Raw genomic sequence first — 24621 nt, 5'->3', positions numbered from 1 at the left:
TCTGAAACACATATTTATTAGAAAACTATACTTTGGCAACAAAGGGAAATTATGCAAAAAACACACCCTTCCAACTGTTGAAATTAGGTCCGAACCATATCTCAGCTTGAAGTGTGAGGTGACATTTGACTTTGTCTGTTGTTAGGGGAGACAAATTAAACTATTTCAGCAGTCACAAGCAAACAACTGCAACTTAATGGCACAAAATTTCCCAGAAAAAAGAGAAATGAATGGTAATGAAGGTAAGAGAGAAGGGGAAATGAATGATCGAGCACGAGGAGTGCCAAAAGCATAGACAAGGGTCGTGGGTGGAGAGGGGACTCACAATGTTGAAATGGCGGTGCAGGCTCGTTGGGCCGAAGGGCCTGTTTCCTGTGCTGTGTTGTTCTTTGTTATTGATTGGTCAACCCATGTTGGATGAGGTGGGCTCGAGGAGGAGTTCTTGGAATGCTGCCGGGATAATTTCCTTGAACAGTGTGTGTTGGAGCCGATGAGGGAGCGAGCTATCTTGGATCTGGTGCTATGTAATGAGGCAGGTAGAATTAGGGACCTTGCGGTGAAGGATCCTCTTGGAGAGAGTGATCATTGCATGGTGGAGTTTCTGTTGCAGATGGAGGAGGAGAAAGTGGGTTCCCGGACACGCGTCCTCTGTTTGAATAGAGGGGAGTATAGTAGGATGAGAGAAGAATTGGCGAATGTGGACTGGGGGAGCGCGTTGGAAGGTAGGTCTGCTGAGGAGCAGTGGAGGATCTTTAAGGAGATCTTTCTTGGTGCTCAGCAGAAATTTATTCCGATGGTCAAAAAGGACTGTAGGAGGAGAGGTAATAAGCCGTGGATAACGAAGAAGGTGAAGGAAAGTGTTAAATTAAAAGCGGAGGCATTTAGAGTAGCTAAGAGCAGTGGGCGAGAAGAGGATTGGGAAAGGTTTAAATGTCAACAAAGATTGAAAAAGAAGTTGATAAAGGAGGGTAGGAGAAGCTATGAAGCTGGGCTAGCACTTAATATAAAAAAGGATAGCAAGAGTTTTTATAAATATATAAAAAGGAAGAGGCTGGCTAGGGTGAACGTTGGTCCTTTAGAGGATGAGAAAGGGGACCTAGTGGTAGGGGATGGGGAAATGGCTAAGGTCTTGAATAACTTTTTTGTTTCTGTCTTCATGGAGGAGGACGTGAATAATTTGCCGGGTGTTAGCGATGGAAAGGTGGTAGGACTGGAGGGTCTTAATGACATTACTGTTACTAGAGAGCTGGTGCTCGACAGACTGGAGGGGCTGATTGTGGACAAGTCGCCAGGACCGGATGGAATGCATCCGAGGGTTCTGAAAGAAATGGCGGAGGTTATAGTGGATGCCTTGGTGGTTATTTTCCAGACATCGCTGGATTCCGGGGAAGTGCCGGAAGATTGGAAAACGGCTAATGTTACGCCGTTGTTTAAGAAGGGTGTCAGGCAAAAGGCGGGGAATTATAGGCCGGTTAGTTTAACGTCTGTGGTAGGTAAAATGTTAGAATCCGTCATTAAGGAGGAAATTGCGAGGCATCTTGAAGGGGATTGCTTGATAGGGCAGATGCAACACAGTTTCATTAAAGGGAAGTCGTGTCTGACAAATTTACTGGAGTTCTATGAGGATGTGTCTAGGGCAGTGGATAGAGGAGAGCCGGTGGATGTGGTCTTTCTGGATTTTCAGAAGGCGTTTGACAAGGTACCTCACAAGAGGTTATTGCAGAAGGTCAGGGGACATGGAGTTGGGGGTAGGGTGTTAGCGTGGATAGAGGATTGGTTGTCAAATAGGAGGCAGAGAGTGGGGGTCAATGGGTGCTATTCGGATTGGCGGTTGGTGACTAGTGGGGTGCCCCAGGGGTCGGTGCTGGGGCCTCAGCTATTTACCATTTATATAGATGATCTGGAGGAGGGAACCGAGTGCAGGGTGTCGAAATTTGCTGAGGACACCAAGATTGGGGGAAAGGCAAATTGTGCAGAGGGTGTGGAGAGTCTGCAGAAGGATCTAGATAGGCTGGGCGAATGGGCCAGGAAATGGCAAATGGAATTTAATGTTGGCAAGTGCGAGGTGGTCCACTTTGGTAGGAAGAATGGTAGGAAGGACTATTACTTACGGGGCGAAAAACTGCAGCAGGCGACGGTGCAGAGGGACCTCGGGGTCCTTGTGCATGAGTCGCAAAAACCCAGCTTGCAGGTGCAGCAGGTGGTCAGGAAGGCGAATGGGATGCTGGCCTTCATAGCGAGGGGGATTGAATATAAAAGTAGGGAGGTCTTGCTGCAGCTGTATAGGGCATTGGTGAGGCCGCAGCTGGAGTACTGTGTGCAGTTTTGGGCGCCGCACCTGCGCAAGGATATTTTGGCCCTGGAGGGAGTGCAGAGGAGGTTTACTAGGCTGATACCGGAGTTGAGGGGATTGAGCTATGAGGAGAGGCTGAATAAATTAGGCTTGTACTCGTTAGAGTTTAGAAGAATGAGGGGAGATCTCATTGAGACGTATAAGATGATGAATGGGATGGATAGGATAGAGGTGGAGAGACTCTTCCCGCTCAAAAAAGACAGTAGGACTAGGGGGCACAGCCTCAAGATAAAGGGGAGGCGGTTTAGAACGGAGTTGAGGAGGAACTTCTTCACTCAAAGGGTGGTGAATCTCTGGAATTCTCTGCCCGTTGAAGTGGTGGAGGCTGCCTCGCTAAATATTTTTAAGAAGCGGGTTGATGGGTTCTTGATAAGAGAGGGGATTAAGGGTTATGGGGAGAGGGCGGGAAAGTGGAACTGAGCCACGACAGATCAGCCATGATCTTATTGAATGGCGGGGCAGGCTCGAAGGGCTAGATGGCCTACTCCTGCTCCTATTTCTTATGTTCTTATGTTCTTTAAGGGTGATGAGGAAAACAGGGAGCAGATTTTGAAAGTGTCAAAATTTGTTTAATTATGCCTCTTGTGAAGCCCCAGAACATATTTATTTCATCAAGGTTGCCATATAATTGCAAGTTGTTGTTTTTGAGGTAAGAAAGGAAGAAGACTGCAAGCTTCGACTTTAAAGGTACAGAGGGCAGGGTGCCAGCATTGGCCAGGAGGGGAAAAGAGCAGCAGCTTGAAGGAGCGGGAAAATAATGTCAGTGTGGATGAACAAAGGGATGAATGCAGGGAGGGGGTATAAAGGCAGGGTAAGTGGGAAAGAAGGACAGTGTGAAGCTTGATCTGGATTGGAGCAGGGAGAGGGGCAATGGAGGAAGAAGAGTTCTAGCCTGAAGTGGATTTGGGGCAAAGAGAGTGAAAAGCACCAACAAGGTAGGAGGGGTAGCATCCCTTACCAGTACCCAGAAACAGAACGCTGCTGTGAACTAGGGCAGAGGATTAAAATATGACCAGAGTGTTGAGGTAGATTTCAGAGAAATGGTGGCATGATGAACATCTAACGACCATTTTGCTTTTCCTTTTTCTTAAAAAAAGGATTAAAATGTTACCAACTGTGAGTTAAAAAGTGTTTAAAATCAACTAGAATGCACCATTTTCAATACAAGATTCAAAAGTTTACAGTGACCACGCACAAGAACTCTTAAACCTCTTCCCAGCCATCTCCTCTCTATTACATTTATAATTAAAGCTCTCCTTGAACTGTCTGCTTTTGTGAAGATGTTAGCATTTTGTCCACTTTCTACGTGTGCCAAGAATGTTTGTCATGGGAAATGGAGAACTAGCAACATTGCAGTAGCACACAGTAATCACACAGTGGGGGACAGAACGTTCCAGCTGTTCACACCGGATCTTTTGATCCTGTGAAAGTGCACCCCCACCGTAGGTTTCCAATGTGGCAAAGGGTGCATTCAATGGTAAACTCCGTTGGCAATGGTGGGAATAGAAGACCCTGCCACCGACCAACAGCACCACCACCATGGAAAATTCATCATGCAGTTGTAGCATAGTAAAGGTAGCCGTATGTCGCAGTGCTACATATACCAAACCTATAGGGTGGGATTCTTTGGTCTCACTTATGGTGGGATCTGTTGCAAGGAAGAATGGAAAATGTGACATTCCAGCCAAAGCTTCATTAACTTTCAGCAGCACCAAACAATCCCAGCTGCAAACGAGGACTGAAGATTTTGGTCATAAATGCGAAAGACAAGATTTTCCAGCTGCACTCACCCAAAACCATAAAATCCTGCCCAAGATCAATGGATCTTTGCATGTCCGCCCTGCACGTGCTACAATTCCTGTGGCGGGCAGGACAAGAAAGTTCCCTTTAAATGTCTACAAATGTAAAAATAAGTGTACTGTGGTTTCTTACCTTAATGAGTACAATTGTATCAAGTTAAGACCAGATCTATCCTAACTTTTGTAACACAATCAAGTTTTCACCTTTAAAAAGACTTTCTAATAAAGAAACCAAGCACACTGCACTCAAGATCAGTAACACAAACATTGAAGTTATTTGTCCAGCTAGATGAACAGACAGAGAAAACAAAGATAAAATCTCTGTTATGGTACAGAGCATTATCTACACATACATCACATACCTGCCCTGCTGTAGCTTTGGCTCTATGTCAAGCTTGATAGAAACAAATAAAAAAAGAGCGTGTAAGCTAAGTAAAATCATTGACAACGAACATTCTTGCAAATCAATGCTCTAGATCAGTAAAAGATGTTTTGTCAGATGGCACGCCGAAGTACAACTACATCACAACACAAAATATGCGTCACATCACATGAAATTACAACAAATCGTGAACATAATGCATTTTCATGTCCTATTTTCCCCACATGTAAAGTAGGGAGACTTTAATGCCATAAAGTAAACTACTATTTTCTCTTTATTAATTTTAGCAAAATAATAGAAACAATTATACAGCAGAGGATGTCAATTAATACTCATTTCTATTTTTTGATTAGAATTAGTGGACATAGGAAAACATATTCCACAGAAATTGTCATTTTAATTCAATTTCCAAGTCAGGCATTTGATCTCGGGTTACATTTTTAAAAAATTCCATGCCCATTCATAAACTGCTTTCCTTTCACTTTTACACAGAACTAATGCCAAACACCAAACAAAATGTAGATGATTTTATTCCAGGTCTCAATACTGCAGCAAGCCGCCTGGTCACACACTAAGGCTGGTTGAGTCAATCTATAATTTTCCTTCTTTGTGTCAAAATGTATATGCACAATGGACCTCTGCCCGACAATAGAAAGTATAATGAATTAGTTATAACGCTCTGCATTAAAATACTGTCCATCTGCTGTTCCCTCACCCAAGTCATCTGCAATATAAGTAAAGTCACCCCATAAATGAAATCTAAACGTGAATAACCTTTGAATAATTTTCCTTTTAAAAACATGTCTACATCACAGCTCTGAAGGCAAGAATAATGCACAACTGGAGAGCACTGAATTAAAATTAATAGAAGTCATCAAATTATTAGACTTTTAATTGCATGTGACATAGCCAATAGTAACAGTGTAGATGGCATTTCATATTCAGGAGTAATTAACTTGCTGGATTCTAGTCTCAGTTTGGATCACAAGTTCTGGCAATACAGAGCTCAACTAACTGACAAAATCAATGCTCTGGACAAATAAAGACAATGAGTTTCACCAAACTGTGATTTTAATGTAATACGTAACTGAGAAATTTTGAGCAATTTGCACTGGAAACTCTTGACCCAATGCTTAATGGGCAATATTGTGTCAATATCTTGGAATCCTTCACTAACACCAGCGCCACGAGCACGACAGCTGCAGTGGCTCAAGTGTAAATCCACCCCGATCCTCCCGTGCCCAATTGACCCCACCCCACCCACCTTCTCAGGACAACCAGCAATAAATAGGTAATAAACTCAGCTAGCTCTGCTTGTATCCCAAAAATAAATATAACAAATACCTTCAGAGTTTGTAAACAGCTATTTAAGATTTCCTCTTCAAATACAAAAGTCTACTATTTTGTAACAGATACCATGCCTCAGAACGTATAGCACACGTTTCCTCCACTATACAAGTTCTACTTACTTGTTATTGACTACATTTATTTCACAAAGGTATCAGGACATATATAATTTCTGCATTTTTTCCACTATTTCAACTGACACAAATTTTTAGTAGTTTTTGTCCATTGATACTCGAAAAAGCAAACTGTGCCTTTGACTGTTAACCAAATAGGTCCATTGACTGAAATTGTTGATGGTTGCAGTGCTGGAGCTTGGGATATTTCCAATGACCTGATCATGCTGATTGGTTATTTGTACATCGTAGCTAACGGATTCATTTCTCTGGAAACTTGTAGATTGAGAGAAACTTCACAGACATGTGTTTTTACTGTCAACTGAGCAATACAAATCCTGTTAAGCTCTACACGATATGGAGATGTCGGCGTTGGATTGCAGTAAACACAGTAAGAAGTCTCACAACACCAGGTTAAAGTCCAACAGATTTATTTGGTAGCACAAGTCACTAGCTTTCAGAGCGCTGCTCCCTCAAATGCATTCCTCCCTCAATACATTCCTATATTCAGTTTCCCTACAATGCTGACTCCCCTTGTACAGCTGTTCTGCATCATTGGTTTTCTGGTTTTTATAAAGAGTAGGTTAAGCCTGACAAACCTGACTGAACTATTTAGAGGTGTTACAAGCTCTACATGAACATAGCACTTACACTGTACATTAAATGTAGTCAATTGTACTTCTTGAATAAGATACCCTCAAGTTTGTAACCTGACTTCAATAGAATAAATGGGTTTACAAATGCAGGTTTATTTCCTATCTACCACTGTAGCTATTTCATTCATAAAATGGTAAATGAATTTTATTTTCCTTACACAAGCAAATAATATTGCATCTTTTGGTTCTGGCTGTGGTTCACAATGCAAAAAAAAATTTTACCTATAAGAATGTTTCATACATTACAAATAAGAGTTTTGAAACAAACTAAACATACATGAAGTCTTCTATATTAGTACATTTGCAACATATAGAAATGTTTACAAAATAAACATGTAAACTTTTCAACAGTCACCACATTTTCTTGTCCTGCAATATCCTTTGGAAACTGATCATTTAAAAATAGCTCAATTTTCCAAACAGTCAATATTTCAGAATAAGGTAAAGTTAAAATACAGTGATAGATTCCTGCAGATATATTTAGTTTTCAGGGTGCTGAGCACATTTTCTTATAAATCCCCAAAATTTACCTTGTGAACCATAGGGGAAGCAGGCTATTTTCATGCCATCCTTTTTTCATGTTTTACTCCTGGGCAGCACAGTAGCACAGTGATTAGCACTACTGCCTCACAATGCCAAGGACTCAAATTCAATTCCTAGCTGGGGTCACTGTTTGGAGTTTGCACATTCTCCCCAGGGTTTCCTCCCACAGTCCAAAAGGTGGGCTGATTAGGTGCATTGGCCATGCCAAATTCTCCCTCAGTGTACCCAAAACAGGCACTGGAGTATGGTGACTAGTAGATTTTCACAGCAACTTCATTGTAGTGTTAATGTAAATCCACTTGTGACACTAATAAATAAACTTTAAAACCTCGAACTTACAAAGTCAATGCTTAGAATGGTGCAGGCTGACCCAAATCCACTCCTTGCTCCAAAAACCAAATTCAAATTCTAGCTGAACCCAATTCAAGGTCCCCAGAAAACACACAAATAAAATCCAAGCTGAAGGCACTGCACCACATCCTGGGCTTGATCTGATGCTTGATCTTAGCCAAATGGCAGAGATGCATGCTAACTGTTGTTGTAACATAGGAGCACCAGATCATAGTCAGATATTGTATCCCTTTCATGTTTGCCAAGTACCAGCATTATAAAAGTCACAGTAAACATATTACAACAAAACTCACCCACATCTTTACCAAAAGGCATCTGGGGATGAGAACACTGAGCCAAGTAAACTTTATTTCTTCATCAATGTTTACAAATAGTCATGTATTTCAGTTGCTAAAAAAAGCAGACTTCTGTGATGCTGCTTGAGGGAAGTTAGATGACTGTCTCTATAAGTCCTTCCCCTTTTGATTTCCCTGATCATTTTGCTTGAGCTACTTCCAATCCTATGCCTCTGATACGTCCAGCTGTCCCACACTCCAATTTGGAACCCCCAAAAATCTCTGTTATTGCCCCCCTTGATGCCCATGTCTCCAATGCCATCTTATCGTATTCTCCTTGTAATACCTGCTCTCAATGCATTCATATATACAGTTTTCCTACAATGTTTCCACCGACTCCCCTCCTACAGCTGTTCTGCATCATTGGTTTTCTGGTTTTTATGAAGAGTAGATTAAGCCTGACAAACCTGACTGAACTCTTTGAAGAAGTGACTAAAAGAATGGACAGGGGAATGTCTACAAATGCCATTCCTTTGGACTTTCAGAAGGCATTTGATCAAATCTCTCAAAGAGACTGTTAGCGAAAGCTCATCAACATGAAGGAAAATTACTGAACGCTTAGGAAGTTGGCTGAGCGGCGGGATGTGGGTATGCCGGTGTTGGACTGGCGTAAACACAGTAAAAAGTCTGACAACACCAGGTTTTAGTCCAACCTATTTATTTGATAATATACTCACAAGCTTTCGGGGTTAGCCCCTTCGTCAGGTGAATGGAGAGTTCTGGCCTCACACACAGCATATAAAGCACAGACAGTTTAGAGATTACTGATTAGAATGCGAATCCTTACACCTAACCTGCTGTTCAAGACCTGAAGTGGCTGATAATGTGAGTGGAAGGAGCACTGATCACAGTTTAAAGAGATGTGTATTGTCTCCAGACAGTACAGTAAGTGAGGTTTTGCAAACCCAGGCAAGTCACGGGGGTTACAGACAGTGCGACATGAACCCAAGATCCCTGTTGAGACTGTCCTCATGTGTGCGGAACTTGGCTATCAGTCTCTGTTCAGCAACTCTGCGCTGTCGTGAAGGCTGCCTTGGAGAATGCTTACCCGAAGGTCAGAGGCTGAATGCCCGTGACCACTGAAGTGAAGCGGCGGGAGACAGAGGAAGAATAAGAGCCAGGTACTCTAAATGGTGGGATGTGACTACTGGTGTCTCAGAAGGAGCCTGTTAGAGCCTGAACTATTCACCATCTTCATTAATAATTTAGCTGAGGATTGCTGTGGCACAAAGATAAACACTATAAGCAGTGTAGATGAAAGCACAAAATCATAAAAAGATAGTGACAGGTCAAGTAAACAGGCAAGACTATGGCAAATGAAATTCAATTTGGGAAAATGTAAAGTCACCCATTTTGGATCTAATTAAAATAGAATAGGATACATTCTAATGGTGAAAATCTGAAAACTGTGACGGTCAAAGAGATTTGGGGTCCATGTAAACAGACCATTAAAATGTCAAAAACAGATATAGAAAATAATCAACAAGGTTAGTGGAATACTTGCCTTATCCACAGGAGTAGGATACAAGGGAGTAAAGCCTTGTTTCAAGCACACCTGGTCATTCTGCAAACTACATCTTGGGCTGGATGTAATGGCTTTGAAAGGAATATAACATGGATTTACTAGAATAATACTTGGACTTGAAGGGCTAAATTATAAGGAGCGATTATGCAGATATGTGTTATTTTCCCTGGAATTTAAAAGGTTAAGGGGTGATTTGTTCGAAAAATATTAAGGGAGCGGATAAGATGAATAAACTACCCCCACTGCTGATAGTTTAATACTGGAAACACTATCTAAAAATTAGAGCCAGACCTTTCAGGAGTGAAATTAAGAAATATTTCTATACACAAAATGGTAGAAATGTGGACCTTTCACCAACAATTGGAAATTGATGCTGGATCAATTACCAATTTTAAATCTCAGACTAATCTAACTTTCTTAACCAAACAATTAAGAAGGGTACAAGGGAAAGCCAGGTATTTGGAATGATGGTGCAAATCAACCACGATTTTACTGAATGGCAGAAAACATTCAAGGGATTACCTGGCAGGGGAGAGTCAATGATCAGGCAGGTGATGAGGCTACCCTAATTTACCCCAGGTGTGCTGGTTTGCCTGGGCTAGGGTAAAGTAAAGGATCAGAATGGCCAATTAGGCCAAACCGAGGTTTTACCTGATGCAATTTTTTTAAAGCAATCTTGGCCTTTTGGCTACGATGGAATTGTCACATCAAGCCTGGGATGGGGTGCAATGCCTCATCCTGTCAGCTTGGATCTAGTTTGTCCCATATGTGGGGACTATGAATTGGATTCAATTTGAATTTTCTTTTTTTCAATAAAAATTTTAAAAACATAGCCTACTCCTGCTCCAATGTTCCCAATACTTCTGAAGTTCAAATGGGCCACAAGAGATGAGGCATAAAATAAGGACAGAAACAGTATTAGTGAGAGGCAGGTATGGATAAAAACTGAAGCAATAGAATGTGTAAGCAAGGAAAATGGGACATTGGGAAATGCTAATGAGCAAAAATGAGGGATGTCAGGAGAGCAAGAAGACTGGGGAATCCAATGAGGGATCAAAAGTTAGAAGAATATAGAATTAATAATGATGAGTTTGAAATGTCAGTTCCTGACTTAACACTTAGTTTGCAAACTACCTTCAAACAGCAGAAAATCAACATTAATCGACTGGATGAAAGATGAGAAAGTTATTTTAAAACAAAAATTTTTCAATAGCAGTATCTGCTGGCTTGACCACAAATGTATGCAGAACAAAACCATGACATAATGTTGCATTTATTGTGCAAAATCTTGCTGGACTATTACAAGAGTTATATGGATTTTTCAAAAAACGTGACAGATTTACTGATATTATTTAAACACTAATCAATCTTCCAGGGTTTGACAGACTCTCCCTAGTCAGAGAATACAGACAGTGCCACATTTTCCTCAGTTATCTCTCTTTTCCTGTTTCTTATTACCTCTCCTCTTCTGCTGGTCACCTCTTTTCATTTATTAAATGAGGTCCTACATTTGGGATGAAATCAGTGGTATACAAGAATTCCCTGAAATTTAAAGGTGGGTGTGTTGAATATGTTGCACTTGTGAGGATAAAAGAAAGTGGAGTCTCAGCACATGGATTGGTTGCAGCCAACAAGGCAGGTTTATTGAGAAATCGTTCACCATACAAAGGCTAGGATAACACTGACTAAAAGCCCACACAGCAGCCAATGACATCACAAACTAAACACATGACCAAACTCTTAAAATGGCAGCACAACAAAACATCTACCCAATATATGTGCACAAAAAGAGTCTTTGAGCAGTTATTTTTAAAGTTAATGGTTTTCCTTGCTTAACTCAACAGCACAAGGAGACGAAGCAGGAGAACGGCAAGTTGCACAGAAGCTCAAGACCAGCAGGAGTCACTCAGTAGTAACGGGGATTATGGAAGGGGTCAGGAGCATGGAGAAGTGGGGGGCACCTAGTGTCCAGAGAGTGGTGGGAACAGCTATTCAAAGGTAAGAAAATGTGCAGCCTAAAGGGCAATGTCAATGGTGTCCAAATACATGCCCATCTCATGGTGTTTGCTCACAATATCCTTACAGGGTTTTGAGCTCACCGGCAATATCTCAATTATCCTCTCTGAGAAAGTGCTCTCAGACAATTCCTATACAGTGTATCATTTGCAGAGCCAGCTGAGCCTTCAAATTTATTCATGTCTCACAGAGATGCGTACAACATTGGATACTAACACAAACTTTCAATAAAGTGTGAGCAATAATCACACATTGTTTCTCCTACAATAAAATTTCCCTAAATCCCCAATTAGTATCAATGTGTGTCCCAACCATGCCAATACATTTGGATCTCAGAATAAGTTAGTCTCCACAAATAGTTTGTGTAGTCTTGGGCTCCTTATGCAAGGGAGGATGTTATTACTGTAGACAGAGTGCAGTCAAGGTTTACCAGTCTGATTTCTGGGAAAGCAGGACAGATGAATGACAGATTGTATCCGTTAGAATTATATTTGCTGGAGTTCAGAAGAATGAGAGGGCATCTCAGAAACCTATAAAATTCTAACAAGACAAGACATGGTAGATGCAGGAAAGATGTTCCCAATGCTGGGGTGTCCAGAACCAGGAGTTGTAGTCTAAGGATATGATGTAAAGTTATAAGCCTGTAGAGTTTGCTACCACAGAAAGCAGTTGAGGCCAAAACATTGTACATTTTCAAAAAGGAATTGGATATAACTTATGGGCTGAAGGAGATCAAAAAGGATATGGGGGAAAAACGAGATCAGCCATGGTCATGATGAATGGCTGAGATGGTTCAAAGGGCTGAATGGCCTACTCCTGTTCCTAATTTCTTTGTTTCTAAATACCCATGGTGCACAAATGAATGAAATGAAACAAATGTAATGTGAAGTATTTTTAAATGAAATTTTAATTTGAAAAACACACGTTGCACCTTTGTGCTCTCAAGTTTTATTGTTAACGGAAATGTAGTTGGGCAGGAAAGATATGGCTGTGATGCAGATTCTGTTTGTCCAGAAAGTTTTTTTTTATGGCCACCAGTACCTGCTGCATTATCAGCTGACGGTGAGTTTCACCAATGATATGCTTCCCCTGATGCTGAATCGCAACATTTTCCATGGACACGACTGGCACTTGGAACTTTAATTATAATTGCATGGGAAATGGAGAAAGTGAAAGGCTAAGTGGCACACTGTTCCAGTTACAATGCTGGGAATGAGACACTGTTGATGAAAGCTCTGCATTTACTTCCTAATACTTCCTCCCCAACATATATAAACTAATTATTTGCCTCCAAGATTGAATTAACATTGTCTTTTTCTGACTCTCATAAGCAATGGTTAACAATCGTCTTTCCTCATTGTCACAAAAATCAAAATAAGCAGCTAACTTTAAAATGTAATTAGCGTGGGTGGTTCTTGAAAGTTGAAATCAACACAAAGGTTTACTCTCCCCTTCAGTTTAATGTATTTCCTGAAGAACACAAGTTATAATGCACAATTGCAACATGCAACTTTCCATAATGTATGCACACTGCCCCTTAATTTTCATCTCAACAAAGACAAACAGCTGATTAGAAGTTAAAGATAAAAACAGCACAATTGGTTGAATACTGATTCAATCTGCAAAATTAGGCACAGGCACATGCATGCTCAAATTATATATTTCAAATTCAGCTCACAATTCTTTGCCAAAAAGTCAAGTTGAAGCTTAAGTTTTTGAGAGAGGCTGAGGCTTTCAAGTAAAACTATAATGAAGATGTGAAATGGCATTCTTATGAATAAAACGTCACCAAGTTATTGTGAAATGTTTTATTCATATAGATAATATTGAAAGCATTGCCGGCAGCTTCCTAGCTCCCCAGCATCAGAAATGAGGGGTACCCCAAAGATGCACTGGGGAATCCCTGTTGAGTGTTCCCAAGTAAGGGTTCACCCAGCAAAACCCCACACACCAATGTCTAACTCATTTCCCTAGCCCGAGTGTCAGAACCCACACTCCCTCCTCCCAATATTTGCATCCATCACCCCATGTTCCACCAACACCAACCCCCTCCCCACCTCGCCCCCTCCACCTCATTCATTTCGATACTTGCCTCCTCCTTGGCCTGTTACTTCCAACAGGACGGTTAAACTTTTACAGCTAGTGCTGTAAAAAGGAGGTTTAGATCTATTTTGTTATGAGTTTTTTCCTAATCCCGATTTAGAGAATGGGCCTGAAATGCTGCACAAATATAAACCAGGTTGTGTATGCATTGTTTTCTCTGAGTGCTACTTTTGCACACTTGCTTCTACTGTATCGAGTTTATGTTATTTCCAATAGTCTATTTTGTTTAATCAGGGCCTTGTAAATCTTATGATAAATTAAGCTATAATTGCACTAAAAATCAAGACTGAAAAAAAAAGTGTGTCCTCCTTTACAATTGACCATCTGCTTTGCTGCCTGAATTCTCCCAGTCTGAGTCAGGAAGTTTGGGCGAGACAGGTACTCAAGAATTTAATTGCAGGTAAGTCTGTATGAAGTGGCAATACAATGCTGATTGCCATCCAAGGAAGTTATGGTGCATTATTTCAAACATTTGATTTGATTTATTGTCACATGTATTAGTATATAGCGAAAAGTATTGTTTCTCGCGCGCTGTACCTGTTCATCAGGAAGGATAAATGAGGGTGCAGAATGTAGTGTTACAGTCATAGCTGGGACATAGAGAAAGGTCAGCTTAATATGAGGTAGCTCCATTCAAAAGTTGATGGCAGCAGGGAAAAAAGATGTTCCTGAGTCGACTGGTACGTGATTTCAGCCTTTTGTATCTTTTTACTGATGGAAGGAGATGGAAGAGAATATCTCTGGGATGCTGGAGGTCCTTGATTATGCTGGCTGCTTTTCAAGGCAGCTGGAAGTGTAGGCACAGTCAATGGATGGTTTGCATGATGGGCTGGGTTTTGTTCATGACCCTTTGTAATTTCTAGTGGTCTTGGTCAGAACAGGAGCCATACCAAGCTAATGATACAACCAGAAAGGATGCTTTCTATGGTGCATCTGTAAAAGTTAGTGAGAGCCATCGTGGACATGCCGAATTTCCTTAGCCTCCTGAGAAAGTAGAGGTATTGATGGGCTTTCTTAACTAGATATTTAATTACAAAGAACAGAAAATATTTTGAGCAATTGAGAACCTGTTTATGGAGTTTGTCCAACCATAGTGATGTACACTCACAGTAAATCACTACTGTGGATTGCGCAACTTGGTTGCTTCACTTTTATGTCCACTGAACTCAATCTAAAGAAACAAAAGATATTGAGGGCAATGAAATACCTACTCCACATACTTAACATAATAAATAATAGGTACATATTAATTAATAATATTAAGTTTAGAACACAAATTAGTTAAATGCAACTTGTCATTCATGATCCAATTGCTTTCCTAAACTAGATGGGATGGAGATGCTGGTGTTGGACTGCGGAGGGCACAGAAAGAAGTCTCTGAACACCAGGTTAAAATCCAACAAATTTATTTGGAACCATGAGCTTTCGAAGCACTGCTCCTTCAATAATTAAACCAAGTTAGTTCAACTACACCATAATGTTATTTTCACTGTTTCAATAACTGTGGTTATGATATTTTAAGCTAATTAAGGAAAAAAGTATTTTAAGAACATCTAAATATGCCACTTGTGGCATGTAGCTTATTTTTGACCAGAGAAACTTCATTGTGATGTTAAAGAAGCTTTAATTCCATCTACTGAGAAATCTACAAGAACAATGAGCTTTTCCAATCAGTATTATTTTAACAACAGGGTGAAGCCATTATAATTACCTATTTAAAATTGAGGTTTCTCACAAGAGGGCTGGACAATTATTAATGGTGTCCAGGAGCACTGCAAACCTGCCTCATTTAGTATCAGATGACTAAATTTGTCAGAGTTGACATGCCTCTGAATTCCCAACATGCCAACTCCTCCATTTTCTGGCCCCAAAAGAAAACAGTTACCAGTTGGCTATCTGGCTACTGATCGAGATTTTAAACTCAGGAGTTTCAAATTGGGTCAAAAAACGATTAGTGAATCCGAAAAAAAGTTTATAAACTTGACTTGAATCAGGAGCTTAAAATGAACCTTAAGTTTACATGTTAATCATTTCAAAAATCAGAACCGATTCCTGCTGAAATACACATTTTGGACAAAGCTGTGAAGTTATCCATGGTCAACTGATTTCAAATCTGTCAACTTCAAACTGTCATGCCCACACTACAGCCTGCCAATCATGTTCACTAATTCATATTCCAGATAGACCCTATAGGATAGGAAGCTAGAAAACTGCAGCAGAAAATGACAATAATCATTTCTTATACTACTGCTGAATTCTGGTGTCTAAATGATATAACCTTCAAAGGAAAGCAAGAAACTCTTCGGAGATTTTTGTGCTGCAACACTGAAAGGAGAAAGCACTGAAATAGCATGTTGTGTGGGGGTCAAAATCTGTGTGTTGATGTGCAAGGAAATAAGATCCATAAGCCCTACTAACCTCTGGACGTTCTTCCAGGTTAGACAGCCTTGCGTTGCAGGAAGGTGACACAAACATGTTGTAGCCAAATGCTCTGGTCCATACATCACACTTTCCCAAAAACAATCTGTATCTGGGAGTTGCTACACAAGATCATTTTTAAAGATACTTGTTATATTGTTGTATTATTCTAAAATGACTTGGAAACTATGTTGTCATGCATAGGTATATATTTATATCCAAGTATCACAGCATTAGTTATTGCAGTACGGTCAGTGCATCATAGAAACATACAAAAGAGGAGGAATAGGCCATTCGGCTCTTCAAACCTGCTTCACCCATCAACGTGATCGTGGCTGATTCTCCATACTCCAGCAGTCTCCCCATATCCCTTGACACCTTTGGAGTCTAAAGCAACAATTTATCATTCCGTACCAGTGAAATCGGGGGAAAAGAAAAATCACAATGCAAGTTCTATTACTTTTGTATAGAAGTGTGATTATTTCAAACTTCTGGAAATGAATCAGAAAAGGCTTTCCTATCAATCAACATGTTTTTCTCCCTTAGTTTAAATTGTTGCAATTGTTTGAAGTTTGGTATTCTTGCATTTGCTCAGATGAGTGCAAGATGAAAATCTTTGGCAACATGTCTTTCCTTCCAGCAATATTCAAGTTCTGTATTACCAAGGAAAAACTGAATTAATCATATGAAAATTAAATGCCCACTGCAGCAATGAGTGTACAGCTCCAGTCCATGAATTGGGAGACTGATAACGTCATACAGGCACTTGAGAAGTGCAGACTGACATTCACTAGTTTTCCAAAAGACACGAGTGACGAGAAAAGGATCCGCTACATTGTTTTTTGGGCTGGAAAGAAAAGATTGCATCTTTTAAATAGATGGAAATGAGCAAATACAAATTCAAGGAAACAGATGAAAGGCTGTATGATCAAGTTATTTAGGGCTCTGCACACATTAATGAACAAACAGCTCTGAATATCACAGGCTGCTGACACTGCCACAGCACACGAAGCCACTATTTGAAAGATGAAGACGCTGATTACCCAAACAGCTAATCTTCAGTTAAATCAAGGGAAAGGTTGCGGTTTGACGTAGTGAGACATCAAGAATGCACACCAGAAAGAGGTAAGTGTGTGCAAGAACTGTGGGCAACCACGAGTTCACAGATGGAAAGAAATGTTCCATGTTCAGATCATACTACAGAGCTTGTCAAAAGCCCAAATACTGGGGAACACTAATGATGACCGTGAAACGATTATTGATTGCTGCAAAAAGAAAGTAGACCAAAATGGGTCATCTTTGGATTGACAAGATAGTGCCACAGGGATCAGTGCGGGGGGCCTCACCTATTTATAATTTATAACAACGACTTGGGTGAAGGAACCAAACGTATGGTTTCTAAATTTGTTAATGACAAAGATAGGTTGCAAAGTTAGTTGTGAAGAGGACATAAGGAGTTTGCAAAGGGCCATAGATAAGTTGAGTGGGCACAAATTTGGCAGATGGCGTATAAGGTGGAAAAATGTAAATATGTCCACACTAGCAGGAATTGAACAGCAGTATGTTATTTAAGTATAGAGAGACTGCAGAAGTCTTGAGGCCCAGAAGGATCTGAGTATCCTGTTACATGAATCACAAAAACTTAGAATGCAAGAAGTAATTAAAAAGACAAATGGAATATTGTCATTTATTACAAGAGGAATAGAATATAGAAGTAGGGATGTTTTGCCACAGTTACACAGGGTGTTGGTCAGGCCACATCTGGAGAACTCTGCATTGTTTTGGGCTCCTGATTTAAGAAAACACACAAATATGTTAGAAGACGTTCAGAGAAGGTTCACTCAATTGGGCCAGTATCCACTGTAGTTTAGAAGAGGTGATCTTATTATCCTTATATAGGATCCTCAGGAAACTTGACAGGGTGGATACCGAAAGCATATTTCCCCTTGCAGGAGAGACTAGAAAGAGGAGACGCTGGAGGAAATTATCCCATCCCACCCTTCACTGGAATTGCAGTGGATGGTGGATGGCCTCAGGCATGATTTTCCTGTTTTTGGGCAAGCGCAGCCAGAAAATTCCACCTGAGGTCAACGGACCTCAAGAGGTGTGAAAAAATTTCTTCTCTCAGGGGTTTGCAAATCTCTGGAACTCTCTTCCCCAAAGAGCAGTGGAGAAAGGGTCAATTAATATTTTTAAGCCTGAGGGGGATAGATTCTTGGCTAACATTGGAGTTAAAGGCTATTGGCAGTAGATGGAATATGGAGACAGGCCATAATCAAATCAGCCATGATCTTACTGAATGGCACAGCAGACTCAATCGACCAAATGACCTGCTCCTAATTTGTATGTTCATCCAGACCATGGCATACTGTGAAAACAGATTTGTTCACATACAACAAACTTACCTTATGGTAATAGACCATTATTCAAAATGCTCATTTATCATGAAGACGGAAGAGTTCAGAACTACAACAGTCACCAGAGCAGTGAGAATGATGATTGCTAAGCAAATGATTTCTGAAAGGTGATATGTGATAATGGAACCTGCTTCACCTCAAGCTAGTTAGAGGAATGATTGAAAAGGATAGGTTCAACAACACAACCTTATCACTTCATGACCCAGGGGAACATAATTTCATAGAATGATAGTTAGATGACCAGCAAGACTTTCAAAGTGCCAAGCGACAAAGGTAGACACCAATCTTGCCTGACTGCTGCTCAAAATACACTTCTCAAACTGATGCAAATTGGCTCCAGAGATAAAACATAAAAGACAGCTCTATCAAGGAAGATACATTCTTTAAATGGCTAGGAGGAAGTAAGACAACAACTCCCTGATATACAAGTAGAAGAAAGTTAAAAGTATGGCAAGTCCTTGCCCAAGTTTGAGAAGACAAACTGTGCATGTATAGAATCCAATTATGAATAACTGGAACTCAGCAAAAGTTGTTGGTGAAGCTGAGGCTCCAAGGTCAAACATCATCAAGACTGAAACTGGTAAGCAGAGCCATGTTTCACCTACACCCAAGTTAGAACGGCAGAAAAGGGCATTAGAAATATCAGCCATGTCACTAATAAGTGAAAAAACATCAACAGCATCACCAACAAGCAGTGTCACATCAACATCATTAACAAGTGACACAAGATCAGCAATCACACACAACCTTTACCACCAAGAGCAACATATAACATCGCAAGTACAGCATGGCAAGTCATCACTTAGAGCGATGATTTCCATGAGGTAGAGGCATACCTTACCACCTGAGCAGTACTATGGGTGGCACGGTAGCACAGTGGTTAGCACTGCTGCTTCACAGCTCCAGGAACCTGGGTTTGATTCCCGGCTTGGGTCATTGTCTGTGTGGAGTTTGCACATGCTCCTTGTGTCCGCGTGGGTTTCCTTCGAGTGCTCCGGTTTCCACCCACAGTCCAAAGATGAGCGGGTTAGGTTGACTGGCCATGTTAAAATTTCCCCTTAGTGCCCTGAGACGTGTAGGTTAGAAGGATTAGTGGGTAAGATATGGGGGTAGGGCCTGCATGGGATTGTGGTCAGTGCAGGCTCGATGGGCCAATGGCCTCTTTCTGCACAGTAGGGTTCTATGATTCTATGATGGATAAAGCTTGTTGAGAAAATTCAACAAGCTATAAAAGTTTGGAATCATATGGTTAATTGCATATTTTCTTTAGATATAAAAAATGATAACATAGCCTTTCAATCATTAAAGATGTATTTCTTTTTTAAAAAGAGATGTAATGTTTTATTCCAAAATGATTTTGGAACTATGCTGTCATGTGTAGGTACACACGTATGTCCAGGGTGCCACATCATTCACCACTGCAGTCTGTATACCAAAGCAACCATGTATTCTGCAGCACACAGTGGGATCTGAAAAAACTACACTCAACATAAGCACCGGTATCTTCGGCTAAATGTGTGATTTTTTTGAAATTCTGGGAGATATGATAGCTATCACACTGCTTGCTTATATATTTATTTTGAATGAAAGCAAATAATGAAAATTTTTGTGAATGTAAAGCTTTATGAGGAGAAAATAAGCAATTTTGTTTGCTTTCCATACAACTTCAGCTAGCAGTTATCTTTAGGAAAAAGGTCTGGATGCATTTCCAATGACATTACAACACAAGATGCATGGTTTATGCAATTCACCTCTGAAATACAATGAAATGAAGCCCAAAATCAATTCAGTTCAAACACCACAATTTAATCACAACGTCAGCCAATAGATTCATTAGTTGATACTGAATTCGTATAAAATGCAGTTACGCATCTGCTTCAAGGACACAGGACATTGCAGTGTCCAGATGACACTGAAATCTCTGGAGCTTTTCTTCATTACTCAGTCAATACATTGATAATACATCCAGCAGCCTGTATTATTCACCAATAAGTTAAATATACAGCCTATATTTATTTCCTGTTAAACAATCATTGATTATCATTCAATAAACTTGCAGTAATTAAATGAGAAGCATTAATCTTTCAGTCTCGAGGTCATTAAGCTTTAGGAAGTGAAGTGCACTGCACGTCAGTGGCTGCCGTAACAACTGACATTGGTAAAAGACAAAGCTTTCCCTCAACTAACCCAATGAATTTCACAGTAAAAAAAGATTGTAAGAATAAAATTTATCCTCCTTGGAATTACATGAAGGACATAATGTTATTATGGGACCTAGATGATGGCTACAAATCACTTAATTCATAACATACCATCGAACTTCAGATCTTGTTAAAGCCTTTCAATCAGGTAACAATTCTTTCAGGTGGAATTACAATGGTTGGAAAACGTTGATTAGGAATTTGTTACCATCTGTGTACAAGTTAAGGAACATTACATCATAAACCAAAATGACATACCATGAAAACAACCAAAGTATAAGATGATCTAATGCACTTTTCACAGAGGTTCAGTACTGTTACAAGAGTGGAGATTAAAAGAACTAGGACTTTTAAACTTAAATTACATGCTTTTTTTGTGATTTAAAAAATATGCATATGCTGACATTATTTCTCACCTCTTGCTTGACCGGTCAGTTGTTTAAAATGAAAAATCATTAATATTAAATAATTAAATAAACAAGAATTTAACCCAATGCTTGACTGCAAATGTTGTCTTGTCAATACTTTTGGGTTATTGAAAGGGTAAGGATAATGAACAGCAAAGAATTCTGAGAGAACTTTATCAATAATTGCTGTTTTATAAGTATGCCACTTACAACTTCAGATCTTTCCAGCTACAACATTGATACTAACCGCAGGGTTCTTTTTTACAAAATCATGTTTTGCAAGTTCTCTAAGTCAGACTAAATAATACAATGTTTCCCATTATTAGAATTTCAGCTTGATATAACTTTCAATAAAAACATAATAAACAGCAAACACACTGGAACAAAAAAATTAGCATGAGTGACTGGCAATTATTTTTACATTTATTTTGAGAGGTAACAAACACATGGTATTGATACAGAAAGTAAAATACTGCGAATCATGTAAATCTGAACAAAGGGGAAAATACAGGAAAAACTCACCAGGTCTGGCAGCACCTGTGAAGCAAGCAATAGAGATTATGAATGGTTTTTAATGGCGGTAATGAGGGTCTTGCTCTCTAGTTGCAGAGCAGGCAGGAACACTGCCTCCCTTCAAGGCCCACCAATTTAGGTGCCAACCAGGCACTTAATGCCAATAGGTTTCACTTTTTTTTGGACATCTTGCACAGCAAGACCCTCCCCACAGCTGGACAAGTAATAGCAGCAGTAAGATGAGGTGGACATTATAGGAGGCAAGGTACAAAAGCTGTCCATGAGTATTCAGACTTAAAACACGAAAGAGATGAGAAGGCAGCAGGGTCCCCATCCTCCAACCCTGTCTGATTAAATAACACCCCACCCAAACCTCAGGGGAGGACATTAGACTCCACCCAAAGCTTCAAATCTGTAAACTTTCAACAGAACTGTTGATTTGTCACCAAACTGAAACATTTAACTCTGTTTCTCTCACCACAGATGCTGCCAGACCTGTTGGCTATTGCCAATGCTTCCTGCTTGTATCACATACATTATTTACTTGTTTCTAGGCCACAATTTAGAAGCAAATATAATTATGCATTCAGGGTCCTATCTTGAACATGAGCTTAACTTACCTAGAACTTTCAGGTTAATGCCCTGGAACAAGCACTTCAAACAAGGGACAAAAGATACCCACTGCAATCTGTATAAGACATTCATGAGATGAAGGGGCACACAATACAGTAGTTGCAGGAGGATAGATGACCAAATGCCCCATGCCGCAGAAACGATGCACGCACACAGATTTTCAGGAGGGCTGAGGTGCTGCAAGACAAGCAGATCAGGAGAGAGCTAGGAGTGTTAGAGCAAGACAGCTTTCTCTTGAGATGAAGAGTGAAAAGCCAGGTATCGGACAAAGTCAGCATGGATTTACGAAAGGGAAATCATGCTTGACAAATTTACCGGAATTCTTTAAGGATTTAACTAGTAGAGCCGACCAGGGAAAACCACTGCATGTGTTCTTTTTTGATTTTCAGAAAGATTTTGACATGGTCTCACAGGTTAGCAGATAGGAACCAAAGAGTTGGAATAATTGAGTCTTTGTCTGATAGGCAGTCAGTGACTAGTCAGGTACCGCAGGGATCTGTGTTAAGACCACAACTGTTCACATTATAGATTAGTGATTTGGATGAAGGAACTCAATGTATTTTCTCCAAATTTGCAGATACTACAAAGTTGGGTGGGAGGGTGAGCTGTGAAGGTGCAGAGATGTTTCAGCGTGATTTGGACAGGCTGAGTCAATGCGCATATGCATTGCAGATGCAGTGTAATATGGATAAATGTGAGGTTATCCAGTTCGGTAGCAAAAATAGGAAGGCAGCTTATTATTTAAATGGGTGGATATTGACCAAGGACACCTTGCTGTCCTTGTGCATCAATCACTGAAAGTAAGCACACAGCTACAACAGGCAGTAAAGAAGGCAAATGATATAGCATCAGAGAGTACAGGAGGTGAATCTGTGGAATTCACTATCACAGAAAGTAGTTGAGGGCAAAACAGTGAAATTTCAAGGAGGAATTAGATATAACTCTTGGGGCTAAGGGAATCAAGGGATATGTGGGGAAGGCAGGATCAGGGTATTAAATTTGTTGATCAGCCAGAGCATAATGAATGATGGAGCAAGCTCGAAAGGATAAATGGCCTACTTCTACTCCTATTTTCCATGACTTTGAACACTTCTGTCAATTCCTCTTTCAATCTTCTGCATGAAGAACTCCAGCTTCTTCAATCTATCCATTATACCCAGAACCATTTTTCTCATAAGTATTTTCTGCACCTTCTTTAAAGTCATCACATCCTTCCTAAAATGTAGTCCCAGAATTGGACAGAATACTCTAGCTGAATCTCAACAAATGCGTTATTAAGAAGTTCATCACAGAGAATCTTTTGTAATTAATACCCAATTAGATCAAATCCAAGATACTGAACACCTTTTAACCACTTTCTCAGCCTGCCCTGTTTAATGATTTCTCAACATATACCCAGGTCTCTCAGCACTCTTTTTAGAATTGTATCCTTTATTTTATATTGCCTCCCTTCGTTCTTCTTATCAAACCATTATTTCATACTTCTCCATACTAAATTTCATCTGCCATCTTTCTGCCCATTCCACCAGCTTAAGTCCTCTTGAAATACAACACAATCCTCCTCACAGTTCGCAAAACATTTCCAAGTTGTCGTCTGCACATATTGAAATCTTACCCTTTATACTCAAGTCTAATTGATGAATATATGTCAAGAAAAGCAGTGATGCCAGTAACACCTACTGTGTTAAAGACTGTCTTTGTACTGCAATTCATTAGTTAACAGCTTATTTCTAGCCTTAATACGTTTCAGGAGTGTAATATTTCCTAGTTACTGATTTCACTATCCTCATCATTTTAGCAAATGAGGTGTCAATTACTAAAGTCCCTGGAAGAAATATTGGGAAAACAATTCGTGCAACGTATTGGTGATCATTTAAAGTGAAACCTATCCAAATAAATTAGAGGGATTGAATAAAAATCAAGGACCAAAACAAGTTGCCAGCTTCTGGCAGCAAAGTAACACACAACATAATGCACTTGGGCTTTGGGCCTAAAAATAAACATTGTTTACAGCCGAGTGGAAGAATCGCCAGTCTTCAGAGAACAGAGTTGATTTGCCGTACAACTAAAGATGACGAACAACACAGGTTTGCATCAGCCCCATTTAAAAAAAAGGCTCTTTTTTCAATTCATAACATTACTTCCTTCTCATCAATGCTTCTCCCCTCCTTTTTGAACTGAGTTGTTGGGGTAGAACTCCACAGATGCCAGCCCTAAATGAGATCTGCTAATTTAATAAAGACTTCAGATCAAAACACAGCCCCTCTTTCCACCTTAATATGGCTCAGCTACCCCCTGGATAAACATGTCAAACCTTTAAAAAGGAGAAAGCTTTGATATTTTCATTATTTCTGTACCCACTTTTTATGAAACAAAGGGACAGGTGTGGACAAACTGCAGTGCAGCTTCATCTACACTCAATGGAACAAATACATATTCCCCAATGGCACAATTGAGCGTAACCATTTTTACTATAAACTTTCCCCTGGGCTTGTAACATTTTTTGAAG

General features: G+C 40.1%; 1 protein-coding gene across 12 annotated transcripts in view; it reads right to left on the bottom strand.

Moving 5' to 3' along the window:
• Positions 1 to 24621, bottom strand: part of LOC145342742 (amyloid beta precursor protein binding family B member 2-like) — a 338577-nt gene that overhangs the window by 262689 nt on the left and 51267 nt on the right. The window contains exons 1-2 of one of the 12 annotated variants that reach the window (XM_080188287.1): positions 15942 to 16001; positions 14591 to 14694 (exon numbers count right to left, since the gene is read on the bottom strand). The exons of 9 other annotated variants lie outside the window; for them this stretch is intronic. The gene's annotated coding sequence lies outside the window, so the exon portion shown is untranslated. Of the gene's footprint in view, positions 1 to 4514; positions 4547 to 14590; positions 14695 to 15941; positions 16002 to 20670; positions 20689 to 24621 lie in introns of those variants that run through there. 2 more of the 12 variants (XM_080188285.1, XM_080188290.1) reach the window with 2 other exon arrangements.

This window comes from Carcharhinus amblyrhynchos, chromosome 1 (genome assembly GCF_965287045.1).
Source record: "Carcharhinus amblyrhynchos chromosome 1, sCarAmb.v2.hapA, whole genome shotgun sequence".
Taxonomy (NCBI): domain Eukaryota; kingdom Metazoa; phylum Chordata; class Chondrichthyes; order Carcharhiniformes; family Carcharhinidae; genus Carcharhinus; species Carcharhinus amblyrhynchos.
This window is presented reverse-complemented; position numbering and strand designations above follow the sequence as displayed.